Here is a 24,736-nt window from a genome sequence, read left to right as displayed (position 1 = left end):
TATTGTGAGCAATTTTGGGCCCCGTATCTCAGGAAGGATGTGCTGGCCCTGGAGAGGGTCCATAGGAGGTTCACGAGAACGATCCCAGGAATGAAAGGCTTAACATATGAGGAACGTTTGAGGACTCTGGGTCTATACTCGATGGAGTTTAGAAGGATGAGGGGGGATCTGATTGAAACTTACAGAATACTGAAAGGCCTGGATAGAGTGGACGTGGGGAAGATGTTTCCATTAGTAGGAAAGACTAGGACCCGAGGGCACAGCCTCAGAGTAAAGGGAAGACCTTTTAGAACAGAGATGAGGAGAAACTTCTTTAGCCAGAGAGTGGTGAATCTATGGAACTCATTGCCACAGAAGGCTGTGGGGCCAGATCATTGAGTGTATTTAAGACCGAGATAGATAGGTTCTTGATTAGTAAGGAGACCAAAGGTTAAGGGGAGAAGGCGGGAGAAGGGGGTTGAGAAACTTATCAGCCATGATTGAATGGCGGAGCAGACTCGATGGGCCGATTGGCCTAATTTCTGCCCCTATGTCTTATGGTCTTATGGGTGGTGGGCGAACAGGACTCAGTGTAATTTAGGATATGTGCAGCAGAGTTTTAACTGAGTTGAGGGTTAGGGAGAATGGAAGATTGGCCAGGAGAACATGTGGAGTCTGAAGGTAAGCCACACCCTAACAGTGCAGTTCCCCATGGAGGGAGAATGAACAAGGTGCTCATTGTAATGTTTCAAGAAGTTTATGGAACCCTCTAAATCTCTGTGTTTAACCTTTAGACCTTAACTTTGCCCTGCAAGGCAGAGCCACTCAGTCCAGCTTGGAAAATTATCTCGGGAATGCCATCAATGCAATAGACGGGAACGTGAACTCGGACTGCAGCCTGGGTTCCTGCTCCATCACTACCTCCGAGATGGAGCCCTGGTGGAGGGTGGACCTTCTCCACCCCTATATGGTGGGCACCGTGTCCATCACTAACAGGATAGACGGGGTTCCGGGAGACCTGAACGGAGCAGAGGTCCGTATTGGAGACTCGCTTGAAGACAATGGCAAATCCAATGCCAGGTAAACGGCAACTACAGGCAAACTTCAGCTATAGAAAAATTCCTGTGACAGGCAAACCCCTGCTACAGTCAAGCTCTAGGTGCAGGCAAAAACTCCCACTACAGGCAAAACCACCAGCTACAGCAAACTCCCGCTACAGGCAAACCCTCACTAAAGGCAAGCTCCTGCTATAGCCAAACTGCAGCTGCAAACACCTGTTCCAGACAAATTCCTGTTACGGGCAATCTCACACTACAGGTAAACTCCAGCTGTTGACAAATTCCCACTACAGGAAAACTAGCCAGAGGCAAACTCCTGCTGCAGGCAAACTCCCACTACAGACAAACTCCTGCTGCAAGCAAACTCCCACTACAGACAAACTCCTGTTACAGGCAATCTCACACTACAGGCAAACTTGCCAGAGGCAAACCCCCTGCTACAGACAAACTCCTGCTACAGGCAAATTCCCAACGACAGGCAAACTCCAGTTACAGGCAAACTAGCCAGAGGAAAGCTCCTGCGACAGGTAGATTACATTAAAAGTGAATTTCCACAACAGGCACACTACAAATCCCATAAAACCTCTTGGTGAGGGCTTTGGGAGTCAATTAGAGCTTTCAAAATAGAGCTCAATAGATTTTACTGGTCAAGGGTTTTGTGGGATATGGAGCAAAGCTGGGAAAATAGGGTTGGGGCTTAGAATTTGGCAGAAAAGTCTAGAGGGGCTGAATGGCCTCTTATTCTTCCTAATGTCCTTGTGTTTCTGTGTTGGCAGGTGTGGAGTGGTTGAGTCCATCAGTCCTGGAGAAACACAGCACTTTAGCTGCAATGGGATGTTCGGCCGATACGTCACCGTGGTGATACCCGGTCGGCACACCTCTCTGGCAATCGCTGAGATCACCGTGTTTGGACCTGGCCATCACCATTGAGCAGCAGGATGGCCAATCACAGGGTGCGTGGCAGTGAAACCCAGGTTCAGTATCACCCTCCCCCATCCCCTCCCATACCAGCACCAGCCGGAGACAGAGAGTAACATAGAGAATGATCCCTGGGCAGAGAGTGACCGCTGGACAAAGAGTGACCCCTGGAGAAAGTAACATCAGAGAGTGACCACAGAACAGAAAATGACTCCTGGATGGAGAGTGACCCCCAGGACAGAGAGCGACCATTGGACTGAGAGTGATCCCTGAGTAGGGAGTCACTGCTGGACGGTGAGTGGCCTCAGGACAGAGAGTAATATTAGAGAGTAACATTGGACAGAAAGTGACCCCTGGACAGGGTAACATTGGAGAGTGACCCTTGGGTAGAGGGTGACCACTGGACAAAGAGTAACATCAGAGATTGACCCTTGGACAGAGAGTGACCACTGGACAAAGAGTGACCGCTGGGCAGAAGGTGACCACCAGACAGAGAGGGACACCGGGACAGAGAATAGCATCAGTATGAACCTTGAACAGACAGTGACTACTGGACAGAGAGTAACATTGGAGAGTGATCCCTGGACAGAGAGTGACCACTGGATACAGAGTAACATCAGAGAGTGACCCCTGGACAGAGAGTGACCCTTGGGCAGAGAGCAACATCAGAGAGTGACCCCTGGACAGGGAGTGACCCCTGGACAGGGAGTGAACTCTGGCCAGAGAGTAACATCAGTGGTGAGCCCTGAACAGACAGTTCAGATGACCGGACAGAGAGTAATATTGGAGAATTGCACTTGGACATAGAGTGACCCCTGGACAGGGAGTGACCCTTGGACAGAGGGTGACCACTGGACCAAGAGAGAGCTGTGAAACTGTCAGTGTTGCCCCTCGGAGCTGCGTGTTGATGGAATGTTTGATTTGATGCAGGGATGTGAAGTGAATCCCTGCACTGCCCATGGTTTGAGTTCCCTACAATCTGCTTTGATTCGCTCGGTCTGGGGATCCTCGAACGCTTTCCCTGTGCCTCCTCCCTGAACCTCTCGTTCTCCGCCATCGTGTGCACCGTTAACACTGGTCGTGCGCTCGCATCGCTGACTCAGCTTGACCTGTAATGAGATCTTGCTGTTCCGGAATGTTCCTCGATTAATAAAGTGATTTGACCTCTCGGACGGTTTGTTTATTCACCCGAAAGTTATGGCGGGACAGTAACCCGGGGGAAAGGAAATGGCCAGCCTGGGAATTGCACGGAAAGTAGGAATTCATTCAGTGGGGCGGCAGGATGGATTTGCTAGAATGTTCCTCCCCTCTGTTGCAGCGATTCCACGGGGAACAAATGAATCCGGGTCCTCGGCATTTCTCCTGCTTTTTAAAGTTGCCGCCTCTGTTTTGGAAGCATTCCTGGAGATTCCGACGCATGGCCTCCAACCGCCTCACCCAGTCGAGCAGCCTTCCCCTCCCCCAACCACACCCCTGACACTCTGGTAAGGAGGTGAAGACATATTGTTGAAGTATTATTGCCTGATTTTCCTGTTGGGTCCTTGCTACCCAGTGAGTGTCCCGGAGATTAGCCTAGAGACTCCAGGGGTGTTCCTGGAGAATTGGGAATTGCGTCAGGAGTATTGTGCACAGTTTTGGTTTTATGCAAAGAAGGATATACTGGCCATGGAGGGAGCACAATGGAGGTTCACCAGACTGATCCCTGGGATGGCGGGACTCTTTTATGAGGGGAGGTTGAGGAGACGGGGCCTGTATTCTCTAGAGTTTGGAAGAATGAGGGGCGATCTCACTGAAAGTTACATTTTTACAGGGCGTGACTGGGTGGAGTGCAGCAAAGACGTTTCCCTTGGCTGGTGGGGCGGGGTCTAGAACCAGGGGGCACAGTCTCAGAATAAGGGGCAGGTACTTTAAGACTGAGATGAGGAGGAATTTCTTCCCTCAGGGGGGTGGTGAATCTTTGGAATTCTCTACCCCAGAGGCTGTGGAAGTTCAGTGACTGAGTTTGTTCAAGACAGAGATCGATAGATTTCTAGATATTAACGATAGCGCGGGGAAGATGTTGAGAAGGGAGAAGATCAGCCATGATCTACTTGAATGGCAGAACAGGTCAAGGGGCTGAATGGCCTCCTAATGCCCCTGTTTCCTATGTTCCTAACCCACTGGGCTCTTCATGCCACTTGGCTTTGTTGGGGGGAGTCACCTCTCCCTACCGCCCACTCAACAAACCCCTCCCTCCCCCAAACCCCCTCCTCCCCCAGACCCGGCCCCCTCTGGCTGGGGTCCGTCCAAGACTCCGGACCCCGATTCTCTGTCCGGTTGGAGCTTGGCGTGCCCTCCCTGACCTCCCCACTGTGGGAGGGCCAGCAGGAGAGGCGGGCAGATACCTCGGACAGTTGTGGGGCATGGTGGAGAGTCCAGGGATATGGGGGTGAGGCTAAGGAGGGATTTGAAAACAGGGGTGAGAATTTTAACACTGAGACTTTGCTTGAGTGGGCACCAGTGTAGGCCGGTGGGCACGGAGGGCGAGAGAGGGGGAAACAGGGTGGTAAAAGATCAAAGGGGATTTTACGGAGCAGACAACATAATGACTGCCTTAGGGGAGCGTCACAGTGTTGACAGACTGAGGGGGATCAATAGACTGAGACGGCAGCTGAACATGGCGCACGCTTCAGCTTGAATTGTGTGCTCAGATTTTCAGAGAGTGGATCTGGAACCCATAACATTCTGGCGCCAAAGCGAAGTGGGGGGTTAATCCAGCGAGTCACAGCTTGTTCTGGAGCTGAATGAACCAGTATTAAGTTCAGCTGTTGTCTCAGTCTATCAGACTTTCGGCATTGGCAAAGCTCTGCCAAAACTGCAACAGTTCCTTAAAACAGTCATTATCACGTCTGCTTTATATAAAATCCTCTCCCAATTTTCCCTTCCTGTTAATGACCTTCCTGGGGTTTCTGCAATCGAATGCAGCCTTTTGCGAAAGGGGGAATGCTCTCCTCTCCCTCCCACCCTCTGGCTGGGAAAATCCCACTGGAATTCTAGCTGATTAGTGAGCGTTTGTGTTTAATGAGGCTGGAGCTAATTCGACAGTTCGTAAAACTGCCACGTTTAATTAGGCTGTCTGGAGGTGAGGGTCACTTCTGGGTATCTGAAACCCCCTCAGAGTTTCCATTCCAGATGTCTGCTCCTTGAGATTAATCTTCGGGGACGTCAAGCTTTACCCGTTTGACCAAGTGATCGCCGATGGTTCAAGTATTTGAGATGTCTATTTCCGTCATGTGGGTCAGATTTCCCGGAACCACACTATCCTCACGGAATAGGTTCTGTTCGGAATAACGAGGATGTTAACTGAAATGGCGGAATGTTAAAGTAGGTGCTGGAACAGAGAGATCTGGGCAATGTGTACATCTCAACTGATAAAAACAAAAAGCTAAAAGCTACTGCGGATGCTGGAAATCCAAAACAAAAACAGAATTACCTGGAAAAACTCAGCAGGTCTGGCAGCATCGGTGGAGAAGAAATCAGTTGACGTTTCGAGTTAACCCTTCCGACAGTGCAGCACTCCCTCAGTACTGACCCTCCAACGGTGCAGTGCTCCCAATGTACTGACCCTCCAAGAGTGCAGCACTCCCTCAGAACTGACCCTCCAAGAGTGCAGCACTCCCTCAGTACTGACCCTCCAACAGTGCAGCGCTACATCAGTACTGACCCTCTGACAGTGCAGCACTCCCTCAGTACTGACGCTCCTACAGTGCAGCACTCCCTCAGTACTGACCCTCCGACAGTGCAGCACTCCCTGAGTACTGACCCTTCCAACAGTGCAGCACTCCCTCAGTACTGACCCTCCGACAGTGCAGCACTACCTCAGTACTGACCCTCCGACAGTGCAGCGCTCCCTCAGTACTGACCCTCTGACAGTGCAGCATTCCCTCGGTACTGATGCTCCTACAGTGCAGCACTCCCTCAGTACTGACCCTCCGACAGTGCAGCACTCCCTCGATACTGACCTTCCGACAGTGCAGCGCTCCCTCAGTACTGACCCTCTGACAGTGCAGCACTCCCTCAGTACTGACGCTCCTACAGTGCAGCACTCCCTCAGTACTGACCCTCCGACAGTGCAGCACTCCCTCGATACTGACCTTCCGACAGTGCAGCGCTCCCTCAGTACTGACCCTCTGACAGTGCAGCACTCCCTCAGTACTGACGCTCCTACAGTGCAGCACTCCCTCAGTACTGACCCTCTGACAGTGCAGCACTCCCTCAGTACTGACCCTCTGACAGTGCAGCACTCCCTCAGTACTGACCCTCTGACAGTGCAGCACTCCCACAGTACTGACCCTCTGACAGTGCAGCACTCCCTCAGTACTGACCCTCTGACAGTGCGGCACTCCCTCAGTACTGACCCTCCGACAGTGCAGCACTCCCTCAGTACTGACCCTCTGACAGTGCAGCACTCCCTCAGTACTGACCCTCTGACAGTGCAGCACTCCCTCAGTACTGACCCTCTGACACTGCAGCACTCCCTCAGCACTGACCCTCAGACAGTGCAGCACTCCCTCAGTACTGACCCTCTGACAGTGCAGCACTCCCTCAGTACTGACCCTCTGACAGTGCAGCACTCCCTCAGTACTGACTCAGCATTTACAACAATCTTCAGCCAGAAGTGCTGAGTGGATGATCCATCTCGGCCTCCTCCAGAGGTCCCCAGCATCACAGATGCCAGTCTTCAGACAATTCGATTCACTCCACATGATATCAAGAAACAGTTGAAGGCACTGGATACTGCAAAGTCTATGGGCCCTGACAATATTCCGGCAATAGTACTGAAGACCTTTGCTCCAGAACTTGCCGCGCCCCTAACCAAGCTGTTCCAGTACAGCTACAACACTGGCATCTACCCGGCTATGTGGAAAATTGCCCAGGTATGTCCTGTACACAAAAAGTGGGACAAATCCAACCCGGCCAATTGCCACCCCATCAGTCTACTCTCGATCATCAGTAAAGTGATGAAAGGTGTCATCAACAGTGCTATCAAGTGGCACTTGTTTAGCAATAACCTGCTCACTGATGCCCAGTTTGGGTTCTGCCAGGGCCACTCAGCTCCTGAGCTCACTACAGCCTTGGTTCAAACATGGACAAAAGAGCTGAACTTGCGAGGTGAGGTGAGAGTGACTGCGCTTGACATCAAGGCAGCATTTGACCGAGTGTGGCATCAAGGAGCCCTAGCAAAACTGGAGTTAATGGGAATCAGGGGGAAAACTCTCCGCTGGGTGGAGTCATACCTAGCACAAAGGAAGATGGTTGTGGTTGTTGGAGGTCAGTCATCCCAGCTCCAGGACATCACTGCAGGAGTTCCTCAGGGTAGTGTCCTCAACCCAACCATCTTCAGCTGCTTCATCAATGACCTTCCTTCCATCATAAGGTCAGAAGTGGGGATGTTCGCTGATGATTGCACAATGTTCAGCACCATTCGCGACTCCTCAGATACTGAAGCAGCCCATGTCCAAATGCAGCAAGACCTGGGTGATATCCAGGTTTGGGCTGACAAGTGGCAAGTAACATTCACACCACACAAGTGCCAGGCAATGACCATCTCCAACAAGAGAGAATCTAACCGTCGCTCCTTGACATTCAATGGCATTACCATCACTGAATCCCCCACCATCAACATCCTGGGGGTTACCATTGACCAGAAACTGAACTGGACTAGCCATATAAATACTGTGGCTACAAGAGCAGGTCAAAGGCTAGGAATCCTGTGGCAAGTAACTAACCTCCTGACTCCTCAAAGCCTGTCCACCATCTACAAGGCACAAGTCAGGAGTGTGATGGAATACTCCCCACTTGCCTGGATGAGTGCAGCTCCCACAACACTCAAGAAGCTTGACACCGTCCAGGACAAAGCAGCCCCGCTCGATTGGCACCCCATCCACAAACATTCACTCCCTCCACCACCGACGCACAGTAGCAGCAGCGTTTACCATCTACAAGCTCCGTGCCTCAGGGAGATTGCTACACTCTTTCACGCGCATGTGCAAAAGAGCGCAGGCCCTGATTCTCCCTCCTCCACCCGCCCGCCCGCACAGGTTTGACGGGCCTTAATTGGCCTGCCTGCGTAAAATGGCGGCACGCAGCCAATCGCGGGTGGCCATCGGCTCTGCCCCGCCCAGCCCGACCTACACAGGTAAATTTCCACCCCTGGTTTCTTGATTTCAGGTGTGTCTGAACCTCCCAAGCAAGTCATAAAAATTCACCCAGCAATTGGGAACGAAGGTCTACACAGGCTAAACACATCAGGATTAACAGCAGAAGAGCTAAAGGATCCCCAAAAGATATGGATTACACTGGAGACCGGTTCAGGATCAGGTTAAACTTCCGTATTCATCGACTGGAGTTCATGTCATTTTGACAATAGCCCACAGAACCCATAGAGCACTTCATCAGTAGATGCAGAGAAAAGGGTGGGTACTGTGATTCTTCAAACGCAGAGCTAGCAGACAGAATTGTCCAGAATGATCTGCTAGACAAGCCCAAAATGTATCTTATCGAAGAGCTACTCAAGGATGGAGGTGAGTACGGACCGATCCTCACAGCTTGATGAAGATCACAGGTCCTCAGCACAACCACAATTGTTGACTCATTCACCAGAATAGCCAAACCCAAGGAGACATGTGGAAGGTGTGGACCTCTACAGTCACCAAGGAAAGGCCAGGTTTTCCATCAATCCTGCAAGGCCTGGGGCAGAAAGGGCCATTGGCAGCGGCAGTGACTAGAGCAAAGGCTGATGTAGCTACAACCAGACGTGCACTGATCCAGACAGACCCTACACAACGGGTACATTCGGGCAGTAAGATTGACTATCGGGTATCCTGTCAGATACGTGTACACGAGGTGACTGACAAACCAGGAAATGACGGCCTTGTGTACGATGAGATGAAGAGCTATGTTTCACACCTTCAATCTGGTGGAAAACATAGATGCCATCTCATCATCCAAAGTATTTATCAAGATTCAGATTATCTGCCCTAAGAAAGTTGGTATCTATTCGTTATTGGCCAAGATTGATTCTGGGGCAAGTTCTAACACACTACTGCCGCGAATTCTAAAACAGACATGTATCCACAGACATGGAAGGTCCTGGTGAAAGGTACTGCTGTGAAACTCTCTGTAATTCCATTTGCAGAATCCATAGTCCTGGAATGAGAGTACAATCAGCCCTCCTGGGTGTGTCCCATGCTCTACGCCATGGGAACTAAGGCCCAGCAACTGTAGGTCTACCAGAATGTCGCGACCTCACACTAGTGACAATCCATGGAATCAGTCAAACCTCATTGGACAGATCAACCTCAGAAACTATTCCTATTGCCTCGGTTCACCACCTAACAGCGAAATATCCAGAACATGTTGACAAAATTGGCAGTATCAAGGGAGCTGCGACATTACAATTGCAGAAGAATGCAGGTCCATCAACTGATCTGGAATATTCTTCACACCGCAGATACCAGCAGCTACGAGAAGAAGCAGTGAAAGATTCTACGCTACACAAACTGTGGAAAACCATCGTTGAGGGATGGCCTGATTCAATTCAGCAAGTCTGCAAACACACGAGACCATTTTAGCCTTACCAGCCTAAGCTAGGCATCTCCCGGGCAGTCACTTTTTAAAGGCAGGCAGATGATCATATCGGAATCTTTTGGAACCTGATATTCATCAACAACTTCATCACTCCCACATGGGTATAGATTGGACAGGAAGACTGACCAGACAGACAGACTATTGGCTGGGTATGAACAATGATATTGAAGTCATCATCAAGCAGTGCCAGACATGTCGATAGTATACATGATTCAGCACAGTGTATCACTGCACATGGAGCTCCGACCCATCCTTGGTCCAACATTGATCCCACTTCTTTCACATTCATGGCACTGATTTCATCATCGTTGTCAACTACTTTACCAAGTACCACATTCTTCGGCACAATACATCAAGCACAACTGTCATGCACAACCTAAGTGCTATTTTCAGTTTATCCAGTGTGCCTAGAGAGATCATTACGGATAACGGTCCTCAACTTATTGGTAAGCCATTTCAGGATATGTGTGAGAAGTGGAATATCGATCACACTACTTCTCCTCATTACCCTAGATCTAATGACCTAACTGGACCAATGATTCACACAGTGAAACCCCTAATTCCCATATGTGGACAGACCCAGCGAGATCTGCGCATTGCAATGTTACATCCAAGAGCAACACCTTTAAGTGTAACTATTCTATCACCGGCGGAGCTCATATTCGGCAGATCAGTGCATACCAATTTACCTACATTCACCCATTCTACTCTCTCAGAAACCCAATAACAACTGTTAAAACTACAAGAGAGGAGGACCAATGTGCACAATAAAAATGCAGGGACAGAATTGTCAAGTTTACAGTCGGGACAATTTCACAGCCAGGTTCCCACAGAAGGAATGTGGCAGTCAGCTGAGGTGACAAGGATTTGTTCAGAACCAAGGTCCTAGGAAGTTATGACACACACACAAAAGCACAACTGTGAGACATACCTGAGGGCAAATCAGATCCAATTCAGCTGCTCACCACCGTACAGTCCCGTACATCAAGGACAAGATCCCAAATGCAACCAGGAACAACATCCAAGAATGACAATTCCACAGATCACTGTGAGCAATTAAAGAAACCACCAGACAAGGTTACCACTAAAAGATCTGGGTGTACCAGCAGGTTACCTCTTTAGACAGTCATAGTTTCATGAGCTGTATATACTCATAATGGTAACCACAGGAACATGTATTGGAACTAGTTATACTTCTTTGGAAGGAGGGAAAGTATTTTTAAAAAGAAAGTGGGGGGGGTGTTATAATATGCCTTTAAGGGATAGCAGCATGACATCATTGGAAGGGAAGTGTGTCATGCGATCAGTCTCAGTTTCACTTTTGCCTGTGAGCGGAGCACACACACACAGCTCTGCTGCTGATGTCTTCACGCTTTCTATCCGTGTATATCTGTTCCCATGTGTCTAGTTTAAATAAATGAACCCACAACATGTTTACACAATCCCTTGTGAGTCATGATGTCTTTATATCATAATAAAAACACGACTGACTGCAGCGGTCCAAGAAAGCAGCTCACCACAACCTTCCCAAGGGTAATTAGGGATGGGCAATAAATGCTGGCCCAGCCAGCAAAGCCCACGTCCCATGAAAGGATAAAAAAAAAATTGTATAGAGCAGCCAGGGTTTTATATATAAAGGCAGTGAGCACCAAAGCAAGGGCATTATGGTGAACATTAATCAAACAATGATTCAGCCTCAGCTGGAGTATCATGTCCAGTTCTAGGCTCCACACTTTAGGAAGGATCTGACGGCCTGGGAGCGGGTGCAGAGGAGATGAACCGGAATGGTTCCAGGAATGGGGGAGTCCGGTTAATGTGCAGAGAAGCTGGGATTGTTCTCCTTAGAGCCGAGAAGGTTAAGGGGGAGATTTAATAGAGGTTTTCAAAATCATTTTGACGTAGGAAAATCCAACTTGAGTGGCAGGTTTGGTAATGACAGGTCATAGATTTAAGATAATTGATAGGAGAGATGAGGAATCATTTTTTTTTCCACAGCCAGTTGTTGTGATCTGGAAGGTGCTGACTGCAGGTTCAATAGGAACTTTCAAAAGGAAATTGGATAAATACGTATTTGCAGAGCTATGGGGAAAGAGCAGGGGGGATTGGGACTAACTGAACAGGTCTTTTGAAGAGGCAGCACAGACACAGCTGGGCTAATGGGCGCCTTCTGTATGACTCATAGGATTACACAGGATACCCAACCTGGAAACAGGCCATTCAGCCCAACCACTCCTGCTCCCCTCCAGCCTCCTCCAATCTCTCCTCATCTAAACCTACCATCGTAACCCTCGAGTCCTTCATAGAATTGCCCAGTTTCCCCTCAAATGAACCTATACAGTTCACTTCACCCACTCCCTGTGCCAGCGAGTTCCACATTCTCACCGCTCTCTGGGTAAAGAGGTTTCTCCTGAATTCCCCATTGGATTTCTTGGTGACCCTCTCATATTGATGGTCTCTAGTCCTGCCCTTCCCCACAAGAGGAAACGGTCTGTCTGTATCCAATCGATCAAAACCTTGCATCATTTTGAAGATCTCTATTAGGTCATCCCCTCAGCCTCCTTTTTACAAGAGCAAAGAGACCCAGCCTGTCACTCTTTCCCTGATATGTACATTCACACATTTCTGGTATCATCTTTGTAAATCTTCTCTTTATCCTCTCCAGCAGTACAAAATCCTTTTTATAACATAGGGACCAGGACAGCACACACTGTTCTATGTGGGCCCTAACCAAGCTTCAGTACAGGTTCAAAATAACTTCCTTACTTTTCGATTCGAACCCGATTGTAATGGATGCTCCAGGTACAATGTGGCTCCTGTTTCCACAGCTGCCCGTTGTGGAGCTGGTGAGGAGACTCCGGGCTGGAGATACGGAGAGTTTTTAACCTGGAAAAAAACTGAGAGAAGCTGTAAACAACCCCACTCCACCCAATGGAGTTCAGCATCAGTCACTCGCCTACCTACAACCCAGTCACAATCATCACCAAGACCCCCAGCCTTCAACACTTGCCTGGATGAGTGCAGCTCCCACAACACCCAAGAAGCTTGACACCGTCCAGGACAAAGCAGCCCCGCTTGATTGGCCCCCCATCCACAAACACTCACTCCCTCCACCACCGACGCACAGTAGCAGCAGTGTGTGTACCATCTACAAGATACACTGCAGGAATTCACCAAGGCTCCTTCGACAGCACCTTCCAAAACCCACGACCACTACCATCTAGAAGGACAAGGGCAGCAGATCGATGGGAACACCACCACCTGGAAGTTCCCCTCCAAGTCACTCACCATCCTGACTTGGAAATATATCACCATTCCTGCACTGTCACTGGGTCAAAATCCTGGAACTCCCTCCCTAACAGCACTGTGGGTGTACCTACACCACATGGACTGCAGCGGTTCAAGAAAGCAGCTCACCACCACCTTCTCAAGGGGAATTAGGGATGGGCAATAAATGCTGGCCCAGCCAGTGAAGCCCACACCCCGTGAATGAATAAAAGACAACATGTTATCTCACACCTGAGACTGATGCCTCTCTCTGGGATATCTAAGTAGTTCTTTAAGTTCCAGTCAAGCCCTGTATAGCCCCTGGAGTTTCCTGTTAGCCATGAATTGGAGACTCCCCCTTGGTATGCTCTTAAGATCCTCTTAGGATCCTTTAAGCTAAGACAGTCATCTTGATGTTGCTGGGGTTAAGTTCCAACCTTATTCATAACTGACTAATTTCTCCAGGTTTTTAGTTGAGGTTCTAATCTCACCCTCAGACTGATTCTCCTCCTGGTCCCAGGGATAACTGCGGCTTCATGTCCGACTTTGGCATTAACCTGCCCCTCGCTCTCTAACCTTGGCCGTGTCCTGCACTCTGAACTCGGGCTATGTGCCAAGTTCCACGCAGTTCTGCTAACTGTCCCGATTCTTTAAGCCCAGGGTTGCTGTCATCTAATCACCAGCTCCTGACTTGCAGTTTCTGGAGATCTTAAGAAGAAAATAACAGAGCGTGAGAGCTGAAATTACCCTGAATTACAGAGTGAATCTGACTGAGCGCAGGGTGAGGTTCTGACACAGAGCGAGTTAGAATAACAGCGGGCTGGAATCCCCATCAGCAGGGTATTTATACCCAGAGAGTGAGCAGTGAAAACAAGTCTTCCTCCACCAGCGCTCAGTCGAAGGTTGCCTTCCCTCCCAGGCCATTTCACACTCTCTCTCTCATTCTCTCTCAAACTCGGAGAGTCAAGTACCTCACCATGATGAACTGGACACTCTGGCTATCGCTGGGGTCGGTGGCTTTTATCCTGATGCTCCAAGATGGGGGTAAGAGACCGTCCCATTGTTAATTGTTAGCCGTGTGCTTTTAGCCTAGCTGAGTGAAGGGGATCAGTGTGAAATGTGAAGATGTAGCAGGTAAAGATCCCCAGTTTATGCAACTAGGCAAGCTGTGTACTGGGAGAGAATATGAACAGGAACCATATCGCCGAGCACCATCTCCCTGGACTCTGTCTCACTGGCTTCTCTCTCACTGGGCTCTGTCTCACTGGCTTCTCTCTCACTGGGCTCTGTCTCACTGGCTTCTCTCTCACTGGGCTCTGTCTCACTGGCTTCTCTCTCACTGGGCTCTGTCTCACTGGCTTCTCTCTCACTGGGCTCTGTCTCACTGGCTTCTCTCTCACTGGGCTCTGTCTCACTGGGCTCCCTCTTACTGGCTTCTCTCTCACTGGGCTCTGTCTCACTGGCTTCTCTCTCACTGGGCTCCCTCCCACTGGCCTCACTCTCACTGGGCTCCCTCTTACTGGCTTCTCTCTCACTGGGCTCTCTCACTGGGCTCTGTCTCACTGAGCTTCTCTCTCACTGGGCTCTGTCTCACTGGCTTCTCTCTCACTGGGCTCTCTCTCACTGGGCCCTCTTCTCACTGGCTTCTCTCTCACTGGACTCTCTCTCACTGGGCCCTCTTCTCACTGGGCCCTCTTCTCACTGGGCTCTCTCTCACTGGGCTCTGTCTCACTGGCTTCTCTCTCACTGGGCTCTCTCTCACTGGGCCCTCTTCTCACTGGGCTCTCTCTCACTGGACTCTCTCTCAGTGGACTCTCTCTCACTGGGGTCTCTCGCTCTGGGCCCTCTCTAACTGGCTCTCTCTCACTGGGCTCTCTCTCTCACTGGACTCTCTCTCACTGGGCTATGTCTCACTGGGCTCTGTCTCACTGGGCCCTCTTCTCACTGGGACTCTCTCTCACTGGGCTCTGTCTCAATGGGCTCTGTCTCACTGGACTCTGTCTCACTGGGCTCTCTCTCACTGGGCTCTCTCTCACTGGGCCCTCTTCTCATTGGACCCCTCTCTCACTGAACTCACTCTCACTGGGCTCTGTCTCACTGGACTCTTTCTCGCTGGATTAACTCTCACTAGGCACTGTCTCGCTGGGCACTGTCTCGCTGGACACTGTCTCAATGTGCTCTGTCTCACTGGGCTCTGTCTCCCTGGACTCTCTCTCACTGGGCTCTCTATCACTGGGCACTGTCTTTCTGGGCTCTGTCTCACTGGACAAGGGAAAGGAATCACTGGTAAGTAGTGGGTAAGGTATTTACTACTTTAATCGCTTATAGTTTAAGGTCTTTTTGTGGTTTACAGTTTGTATATTCGACATTAACGAGGATCAGGAAAGAAGCGCCCTAGAGCAATTGACTTAAAAGGTTTAATTTAAAGGGATAAGTCATGGCAGGAGCGCTCAAAGCTGTGGTGTGCTCCTCGTGCTCCATGTGGGAAGCCGGGGACAATTCCAGTGCCCGGGACCAGCATGTGTGCAGGAAGTGTGTCCAGCTACAGCTCCTGGAAGCTCGGGTTTCAGAGCTGGAACGGCGGCTGGGGACACTGTGGAGCATCCATGAATCTGAGAGCATCGTGGATAGCATGTTTAGAGAGGTGGTCACTCCGCAGATACAGGGACTTGAGGAAGGAAGAGAATGGGTGACCACCAGGCAGTCCAAGAGAAACAGGCAGGTAGTTCAGGACTCCACTGGTGTCCCGCTTGTAAATCGGTATTCCATTTTGGAGGCTGATGAGGGCGCTGGTTCCTCCAGGGAGTGCGGACAGAGCCAAGCTTCTGGCACCATAAACAGCCTGTCTGTACAGGAGGGGAGGAAGGGAGGAAGAGCAATAGTAATAGGGAATTCTATTGTCAGGGGAACAGTTAAGCGCTACTGTGGCCATCAACGTGACTCCAGGATAGTGTGTAGCCTCCCTGGTGCCAGGGTCCGGGATGTCACTGAACGGCTGCAGGGCATCCTGAAGGGGGAGGGTGTTAATGCAGAGGCCATGGTACATGTTGGTACCAATGACATAGGTAGAAAGAGGGATGAGGTCTTGCATCAAGAATTCAGGGAGTTAGGCAATAGACTAAAAAGCAAGACCTCTCGGGTTGCAATCTCTGGATTACTCCCAGTGCCACGTGCTAGCGAGCTCAGAAATAGAATAGCGCAGATGAATACGTGGCTTAAGAGTTGGTGCAGGAGGGAGTGTTTTAGATTCCTGGATCACTGGGACCGTTTCTGGGGAAGGTGGGACCTGTACAAGTGGGACGGTCTACATCTGAACCAGAGCGGGACTAACATCCTTGTGGGCGGGTTTGCTAGTGCTGTTGGGAGGAGTTTAAACTAATTCGGCAGGGGGAGGGGACACAGAATGTTAGCAGAATAGGGACACATCATAATACAGTGAAACAATCAAGTCAGAGGAAGTACAGGTGCATTAAGTTTCAAGGGAGTAAGGCAAGGCTGGATGGCCTCTACTTTAATGCCAGGGTTGTTACAGGTAAAACATTAAGGGTGAGGATTGACACCTGGAATTGTGATATAGTAGCCATCACTGAGACGTGGTTGAGGGAAGGGCAGGATCGGCAGCTCAACATTCCGGGATATAGAATCTTCAGGCGAGACAGGGGAGGGGGTAAAAGAGGAGGAGGGGTTGTATTATTAGTTAAGGAGTCAGTTACTGCAGTAAGGAGAGATGATATCTTGGAGGGGCCTCGAATGAAGCTTTGTGGGTAGAGCTTAGGAATAAAAAAGGGGCAGCCACATTGTTAGGTGTTTATTATAGACCCCCAGATAGTCAGCGGGAAATTGAGGAGCAAATATGTGCACAATTTGTGGAGGTGTGTAAAAACAATAACAATAGGGTAATTATATTAGGTGATTTCAACTTTCCCAACATTAATTGGGATAGATATAGTTTTAAGGACTTGGATGGAGTGGATTTCTTGAAATGTGTACAGGAGAACTTTTTAGATCAATATGTAGAGGGCACAACAAGGGATGGTGCATTGCTGGACCTAATTCTGGGGAATGAAGCCGGACAGGTGGCTGAGGTGGTGGTGGGGGAGCATTTTTGCGATAGCGACCACAACATGGTACAGTTTAAGGTTGTTATGGACAAAGAAATCGACAAGTTGCAAAAAAATGTTTTGGATTGGGGGAGAGTGGATTTTAGTAAAATAAGGCAGGATCTGGCCAAGGTAGACTGGGAACAGCTACTTGTGGGGAAATCTACAGAGGAGCAGTGGGGGCTGTTCAAAAAGGAAATGGGGAGGGTACAGGTTCAACATGTTCCCTCTAGGGTGATAGGAAGGAGTAACAAGCCCAGAGAACCATGGATGACCAGAGATATTCAGGATACGATGAGAAGGAAAAGAGAGGCTTTTAGCAGGTACAAGGGAAGCAAATCAGCAGAGGCATTAGTGGAGTACAGAAAGTGCAGGGTGGAGCTTAAGAAAGCAATTAGGAGAGCAAAGAGAGGATATGAGAAAGCTCTGGCTGGTAAAAGTAGGGAAAATCCCAAGATATTCGATAAGTATATCAATGGGAAGAGGATAACCAGGGAAAGAGTTGGGCCCATTAGGGACCAAGGGGACAATCTATGGGTGGAGCCAGAGGACATCGCTAGAGTGTTGAATGAATACTTCACATCCATCTTCACCCAAGAGAATGAGGATGAAGGTATGGAACTCGGGGAGAGAGACTGTGAGGTTCTTAAGCAAATTGATATAGGGATTGACAAGGTATTGGAGGTGTTGGCAGGCTTAAAAGTGGACAAATCTCCCGTCCAGATGATTTGTGTCCCAGGCTGCTGAGGGAGGCAAGGGAGGAGATCACAGGGGCTCTGACCCGAATTTTTAATTCCTCTCTGGCCAGGGGGGAGGTGCCAGAGGACTGGAGAACAGCTAATGTGGTTCCGCTATTTAAGAAGGGTTGTAGAGATAAGCCAGGGAACTACAGGCCAGTGAGTCTCACGTCAGTGGTAGGGAAACTATTGGAGAAATTTCTGATGGAGAGAATCTATTTCCACTTGGAGAGGCAAGGTTCGATCAGGGATAGTCAGCATGGCTTTGTCAGAGGGAGGTTATGCCTAACAAATTTGATTGAATTTTTTGAGGAGGTGACCAGGTGTGTAGATGAGGGTAGTGCAGTTGATGTAGTTTATATGGATTTCAGCAAAGCCTTTGACAAGGTCCCACATGGGAGACTTATAAAGAAGGCAAATGCACATGGGATACAGGGTAATTTGATAAGGTGGATTCAAAATTGGCTTAGTTGTAGGAGACAGAGGGTGATGACAGAAGGATGCTTTAGTGACTGGAAGCCAGTGTCCAGTGGTGTACCACAGGGATCTGTGCTGGGTCCCCTATTATTCGTCATTTATATAAACGACATAGATGACTATGTGGGGGCTAGGATTAGTAAGTTTGTGGATGACACAAAGATTGGCCGGGTGGTTAACAGTGAGGTTGTGTGTCTTAGGCTACAGGAAGATATAGACAGGATGGTCAAATGGGCAGATAAGAAACAGATGGAATTTAACCCTGAAAAGTGTGAGGTGATACACTTTGGAAGGAGTAATTTGACAAGGAAGTATTCAATGAATGGCATGGCACTAGGAAGTTCTGAGGAACAAAGGGACCTTGGCGTGTGTGTCCATAGATCTCTGAAGGCAGAGGGGCATGTTAGTGGGGTGGTGAAAAAGTCATATGGGACACTTGCCTTTATCAATCGAGGTATAGATTACAAAGGTAGGGAGGTCATGTTGGAGTTGTATAGAACCTTGGTGAGGCCACAGCTGGAGTACTGTGTGCAGTTCTGGTCACCACATTACAGGAAGGATGTGATTGCACTGGAGGGGGTGCAGAGGAGATTCACCAGGATGTTGCCTGGGATGAAACATTTAAGTTATGAAGAGAGGTTGGATAGACTTGGGTTGTTTTTGTTGGAGCAGAGAAGACTGAGGGGCGACCTGATCGAGGTGTACAAGATTATGAGGGACATGGACAGGGTGGATAGGGAGCAGCTGTTCCCCTTAGTTGAAGGGTCAGTCACAAGGGGACACAAGTTCAAGGTGAGGGGCAGGAGGTTTAGGGGGGATGTGAGGAAAAGCTTTTTTACCCAGAGGGTGGTGACGGTCTGGAATGTGTTGCCTGGGAGGGTGGTGGAGGCGGGTTGCCTCACATCCTTTAAAAAGTACCTGGATGAGCACTTGGCACGTCATAACATTCAAGGCTGTGGGCCAAGTGCTGGTAAATGGGATTAGGTAGGTAGGTCAGGTGTTTCTCACGTGCCGGTGCAGACTCGATGGGACGAAGGGCCTCTTCTGCACTTTGAGATTCTGTGATTCTGACTCTGTCTCACTGGGTTCTCTCTCTCACTGGGCTATCTCTCTCACTGGGCTCTCTCTCTCACTGGGCTCTCTCTCTCACTGGGATCGCTCTCTCACTGGGTTCTCTCTCTCACTGGGCTCTGTCTCTCACTGGGATCTCTCTCACTGGGCTCTGTCTCTCACTGGGCTCTCTCTCACTGGGCTCTCTCACTCACTGGGCTCTGTCTCTCACTGGGCTCTGTCTCTCACTGGGCTCTCTCTCTCACTGGGCTTTCTCTCACTGGGCTCTCTCTCTCACTGGGCTCTCTCTCACTGGAGCCTCACTAGACCCAGGGTCTCTCGATGGTGCCTCTCTAGACCCAGGGTCACTCGATGGTGCCTCACTAGACCCAGGGTCACTCGATGGTGCCTCACTAGACCCAGGGTCTCTCGATGGTGCCTCACTAGACCCAGGGTCGCTCGATGGTGCTTCACTAGGCCCAGGGTCTCTCGATGGTGCCTCACTAGACCCAGGGTCTCTCAATGGTGCCTCGCTAGACCCAGGGTCTCTCGATGGTGCCTCACTAGACCCAGGGTCTCTCGATGGTGCCTCGCTGGACCCAGGGTCTCTCGATGGTGCCTCGCTAGACCCAGGGTCTCTCGATGGTGCCTCGCTAGACCCAGGGTCTCTCGATGGTGCCTCGCTAGACCCAGGGTCTCTCGATGGTGCCTCGCTAGACCCAGGGTCTCTCGATGGTGCCTCGCTAGACCCAGGGTCTCTCGATGGTGCCTCGCTAGACCCAGGGTCTCTCGATGGTGCCTCGCTAGACCCAGGGTCTCTCGATGGTGCCTCGCTAGACCTAGGGTCTCTCGATGGGGCCTCACTAGACCCAGGGTCTCTCGATGGTGCCTCACTAGACCCAGGGTCTCTCGATGGTGCCTCACTAGACCCAGGGTCTCTCGATGGTGCCTCGCTAGACCTAGGGTCTCTCGATGCGGCCTCAGTAGACCCAGGGTCTCTCGATGGTGCCTCACTAGACCCAGTGTGTGAGTTGAGAGTGTGAGAAGAGTGACTAACTCGTTCATCTTCTTTTGGCACTGGGTGACTGTTCTCTGACCACCGCTGTCACCGCCTCCCATGCTGGATTTGTCACCTTGCTTGCTGGTCCTCACCCAGAGCGGGGGTAGAGGACTTCACAAGGGCCTCTACTGCGTTCAGCAGGTGCCCAAGGGAGGCATCACTAAACTTGGGGGCAGCATGTTTCCCCCTCTGTCAGCCATGGCTTTGCCACCCTGTCTCTCTAACTCTGTCCTCCTGACTCTCTGTCACTGTCTCTGTCGCTCTTTCTCTCTCTATCTCTCTCACTCTGTCTCTTTGTTACTGTCTCTCTCACTCTCTCTCTCTCTCTCTCTCTCTCTCTGTCACTCTTTCTCCCTCTGCCTTTCTCTTTCTCTCTGTCTCTCTCATTCTGAATCTCTGCCACTCTGTCTATCTCTGTCTCTGTGCCAATCCCCTGCTCTTTCTCCACGACCCTGTAAACGTTTCCCCTTCAAGTATTTCTCCAATTCCCTTTTGGAAGCTATTATTGAATCTGCTTCCACCGCCCTTTCAGGCAGCGCCTTCCAGATCACAACAACTCGCTGTGTGTAAAACAAAAACTTCCTCATTTCATTTCTGATTCTTTTCCCGATTCTCTTCAATCTGCGTCCCTCTGGTTACTGACCCTCCTGACACTGGGAAACAGTTTCTCCTTATTTACTCTTTCAAAACCCCCTCATGATTTCAAACACGTGTATTAAATCTCCTCTTAACCTGCTCTGCTCTGAGGAGAACATCTCCAGCCTCTCCCTGTACAGTAATATTTTTCGGTGTAATAACAGGTTTCCTATTGTCTTTCTTTCAGATGCCTCAGGACAACCTGAAGATGACAAACAGACGGGTTTGTACATTCTACAATACAGAAACGTTCATCGTAACACTCTGCACCGGTTTAACACTACCCTCTAACTGGTTAAAGATCCTTCCTGAGGAGATTTGGGGATCTGGTGGCGTAGTGGTAATGTCACTGGGCTAGTAATCCAGAGGTCCAGGCTAATTCCCCGAGGACACAGGGGTTCAAATCCCATCAGGGCAGCTGGTAGAATTTAAATTCAATGAATAAAATCTGGAATTGAGAATTAGTCTCAGTAACGGTGACCATGAAACTATCATCGATTGTTGTAAAAAACCCAACTGGCTCACCAACTCCCTTTAGGGAAGGAAATCTTCTGTCCTTCCCTGATCTGGCCTTTCGCAGCCATGTGGCTGACTCTTAACTAACTGCCCTCTGAAATGGTCCAGCAAGCCGCTCAGTTAAAAGCAAAATAGCGAGGATGCTGAAAATCTGAAATAAAAACAGAAAATGCTGGAAAACAGGCAGCGGCATTAGTGGAGAGCGAAACAGAGTCAATGTCTTGAGTCCGTATGGCTTTTCAGGTTTTAAGTATAGATTAAGAATCAAGATCAAGGACCAGCCTTCAACTAAGCTAGGTTAGTTTGTTAATCAGAGAACTGCCTGGAGTGGCAGTTATCTGTCAGTCACCTGAAAGCAGTTGGTTCAAGTTGTGTTAATTACTGTAGCAGGAAGCTAAACTAGCCAGTGACTCATCAGAGGGTCTATAAAAGAGACAGGCTTTTCAAGCCACATGATCAGTGAGGGGGCTGCGAGGAGGCTGATGACTCTGCCGGAGTGAGATGGGGACTGCAGCAAATTAGGTTCATGTGGGAATCCAGTGCATGGGGGAAAGAGGTGTGGCATACATAGGAATTATTCTAAGTTAATCAAGTGAGTTATTAAATTAAGTTGCAAAAACAACACAAGTAACAATGGCAGGACAGGCGTTATGTTGCAGCTGTGGAATCCACTTTGGTGGGAAAAACAGAATGGCAGAGTATTATTGAAATGGTGCTAGATTGGGAAATGTTGGTGTACAAAGGGACCTGGGTGTCCTTGTACACCAGTCACTGAAAGTAAGCATGCAGGTGCAGCAAGCAGTTAAAAAGGTAAATGGTTTGTTGGCCTTCATTGTGAGAGGACTTGAGTACAGGAGCAAGGATGTCTTATTGCAGCTGTACAGGGCCTTGGTGAGACCACACCTGGAGGATTGTGTGCAGTTTTGGTCTCCTTACCTAAGAAAGGATATACTCGCCATAGAGGGAGTGCAGCGAAGGTTCACCAGACTGATTCCTGGGATGGCAGGATTGTCGGATGAGGAGAGATTGGGCCGACTAGGCCAATATTCACTGGAGTTTAGTAAAAGGAGTGGGGTCTCATTGAAATGTATAAAATTCTGACAGGGATAGACAGACTGGACGCATGGAGGATGTTTCCTCTGGGTGGGGCGGTCTAGAACAAGGAGGGGTCACAGTTTCAGGATACGGGGTAGACCATTTAGGACTGAGATGAGGAGAAACTTCTTCACTCAGAGGGTGGTGAACCTGTGGAATTCTCTACCACAGAGGCTGTGGAGGCCAAGTCACTGAATATATTTAAGAAGGAAATGGATAGATTTCTAGACTCTAAAGGCATCAAGGGAAATGGGGGGAGAGTGGGAGTGCGGCGTTGAGATAGAGGATCAGCCATGATCACACTGAACAGCAGAGCAGGCTCGAAGGGCCGAATGACCTGTTCCTGCTCCTATTTGTTATGTTTGGAAGATGGATGAGCAGATTGGCCATGGCACTGGGGTACAGGAAGCTGTTCAAGCAGGGGGAGCACACAGGAATGGAGTGATAGTGAGGTACAGTATAGTGAGGGGGATTGACACTGTTCTCCGCAACAAAGAGCGAGAGTCCGGACAGATGTGTTGCCTGCCCAATGCCAGGGGTCAGGACATCTGCTCAGGGCTGGAGAGGAACTTGCAGTGGGAAGGGGAGGATTCAGTTGTCGTGGTCCATGTAGGTACCAACGACATAGGCAGGATGAGGAAGGAGGCTCTGCACTGTCAGTATGAGGAGCGAGGTACCAAATTAAGAAGCAGAACTTCATAGGTAATAATCTCTGGATTACCACCTGAGCCACATGCAAATTGGCATAGGGCAAATAAGATTAGAGAGAGCAAAGTTTGGCTCAGAGACTGGTGTGGGAGAAGTGGGTTCCGCTGTGTGGGGCACTGACACCAGTACTGGGGAAAGTGGGGGCTGTACCGTTGGGACGGTTGACACCTGAACCGTGCTGGGATGAGTGTCCTCGCAAATCACATAACAAGGGAAGTAGAGAGGACTTTAAACCAAAGAGGGGTGAGGGATCAAACTTGGGTAGATGTAGCAATTCAAAGGGTAGATTCAAGGTAAACGACCATCATAGTAATATGGAAAATGATGGTCATAGGTTAGCAGGAAGGGACAGAGAGATAAAACCGAAGAATACACCAACAGTCAAGAGCAGATGTTACAAAGGTAACAAAAAGATAAAACTGAAGGCTCTCTATCTGAATGTGCGTAGCATTCATAACAAAGTAAATGAATTGATGGCCCACACTGAAGTAAATAAATATGACCTGTTAGCAATTACGGAGACGTGGCTGCAGGATGACAAGGATTGGGTCCTGAATATTGAGGGGTACATGACATTCGAGACGAATAGGAAGTTAGGTAAAGGTGGAGGGGTAGCACTGTTAATCAGGGATGGCATTGGTGCAATAGTTAGAGATGACCTTGGTTCAGGAGATCAGGATGTAGAATCGGTTTAGGTGGAGATCAGGAATAGTAGGGGAAAGAAGTCACAAGTGGGAGTGGTCTACAGGCCCCCTAACAGTAGCCACAATGTAGGATAAAGTATACAAGAGATATTGGGTGCTTGTGATAAAGGGATGGCAACAATCATGGGTGATTTTAATCTATATAGAAACTGGAAAAATCAGATTGGCAGTCATAGCCTGGATAAGGAGTTCATAGAGTGTTTTCTAGATAGTTTCTTAGAGCAGCACGTTCTGGAACCAACCAGAGAGCAGGTTATATTAGACTTGGTATTGTGTAATGTGACAGGATTAATTAATGACCTCAGGGTAAAGGCACCCCTAGGTAGCAGTGACCACAATATGATTGAATTTTACATCCAGTTTGAAAGGGAGAAGAGTGGGTCTAAGACTAGTATTTTAAACTTAAGTGAGGGCAACTATGTGGGGATGAAAGCTGAGCTAGCTAAAGTGAACTAGGGTATGAGGCTATGGGATAGATCAATAGAGAAGCGGTGGCAGACATTTAAGGGGATATTTCAGAATACTCAGAATAAGTATATTCCTCCTATAAAGAGAAATTCTAAGGGGTGACCCACCATCCATGGTTAATGAAAGAAATTAAGGAAAGTATCAAACTTAATGAAAAAGCATATAACTGCGCAAAGATGAGTGGCAGGTCAGATGATTGGTCAGAACATAAAGAAGAGAAGAGAATGACTAAGAGTAGCAAGAATTTCTACAGGTATTTAAAAAGGAAAAGAGTGGGTAAAGTGAGTGTTGGTCCTCTAGAGAGTGACAATGGGGAATTAATAGTAGATAATAGGGA

The 24,736-nt window shown here is 49.2% G+C and overlaps 2 long non-coding RNA genes across 4 annotated transcripts in view; one reads left to right on the top strand and one right to left on the bottom strand.

Moving 5' to 3' along the window:
* The first annotated feature begins 353 nt into the window (after positions 1-353).
* LOC144673576 (uncharacterized) overlaps positions 354-24,736 on the top strand; it is a 345,035-nt gene continuing 320,652 nt past the window's right edge. For 2 of the 3 annotated variants that reach the window (XR_013574381.1, XR_013574380.1), the window contains exons 1-2: positions 354-1,059; positions 1,814-2,596. This is a non-coding gene — a long non-coding RNA (uncharacterized LOC144673576). Of the gene's footprint in view, positions 1,060-1,813; positions 2,694-2,764; positions 2,780-24,736 lie in introns of those variants that run through there. The other variant, XR_013574382.1, reaches the window with a different exon arrangement.
* LOC144673578 (uncharacterized) overlaps positions 1,075-24,736 on the bottom strand; it is a 343,246-nt gene continuing 319,584 nt past the window's right edge. Inside the window, exon 3 of the long non-coding RNA XR_013574384.1 lies at positions 1,075-1,205. This is a non-coding gene — a long non-coding RNA (uncharacterized LOC144673578). The remainder of the gene's footprint in view (positions 1,206-24,736) is intronic.

The sequence above is a fragment of the Cetorhinus maximus genome, unplaced genomic scaffold (genome assembly GCF_964194155.1).
Source record: "Cetorhinus maximus unplaced genomic scaffold, sCetMax3.hap1.1 HAP1_SCAFFOLD_388, whole genome shotgun sequence".
In the NCBI taxonomy this organism is placed as follows: domain Eukaryota; kingdom Metazoa; phylum Chordata; class Chondrichthyes; order Lamniformes; family Cetorhinidae; genus Cetorhinus; species Cetorhinus maximus.
The sequence above is the reverse complement of the archived record's forward strand: the minus strand, read 5'-3'. Positions and strand labels throughout refer to the sequence as shown.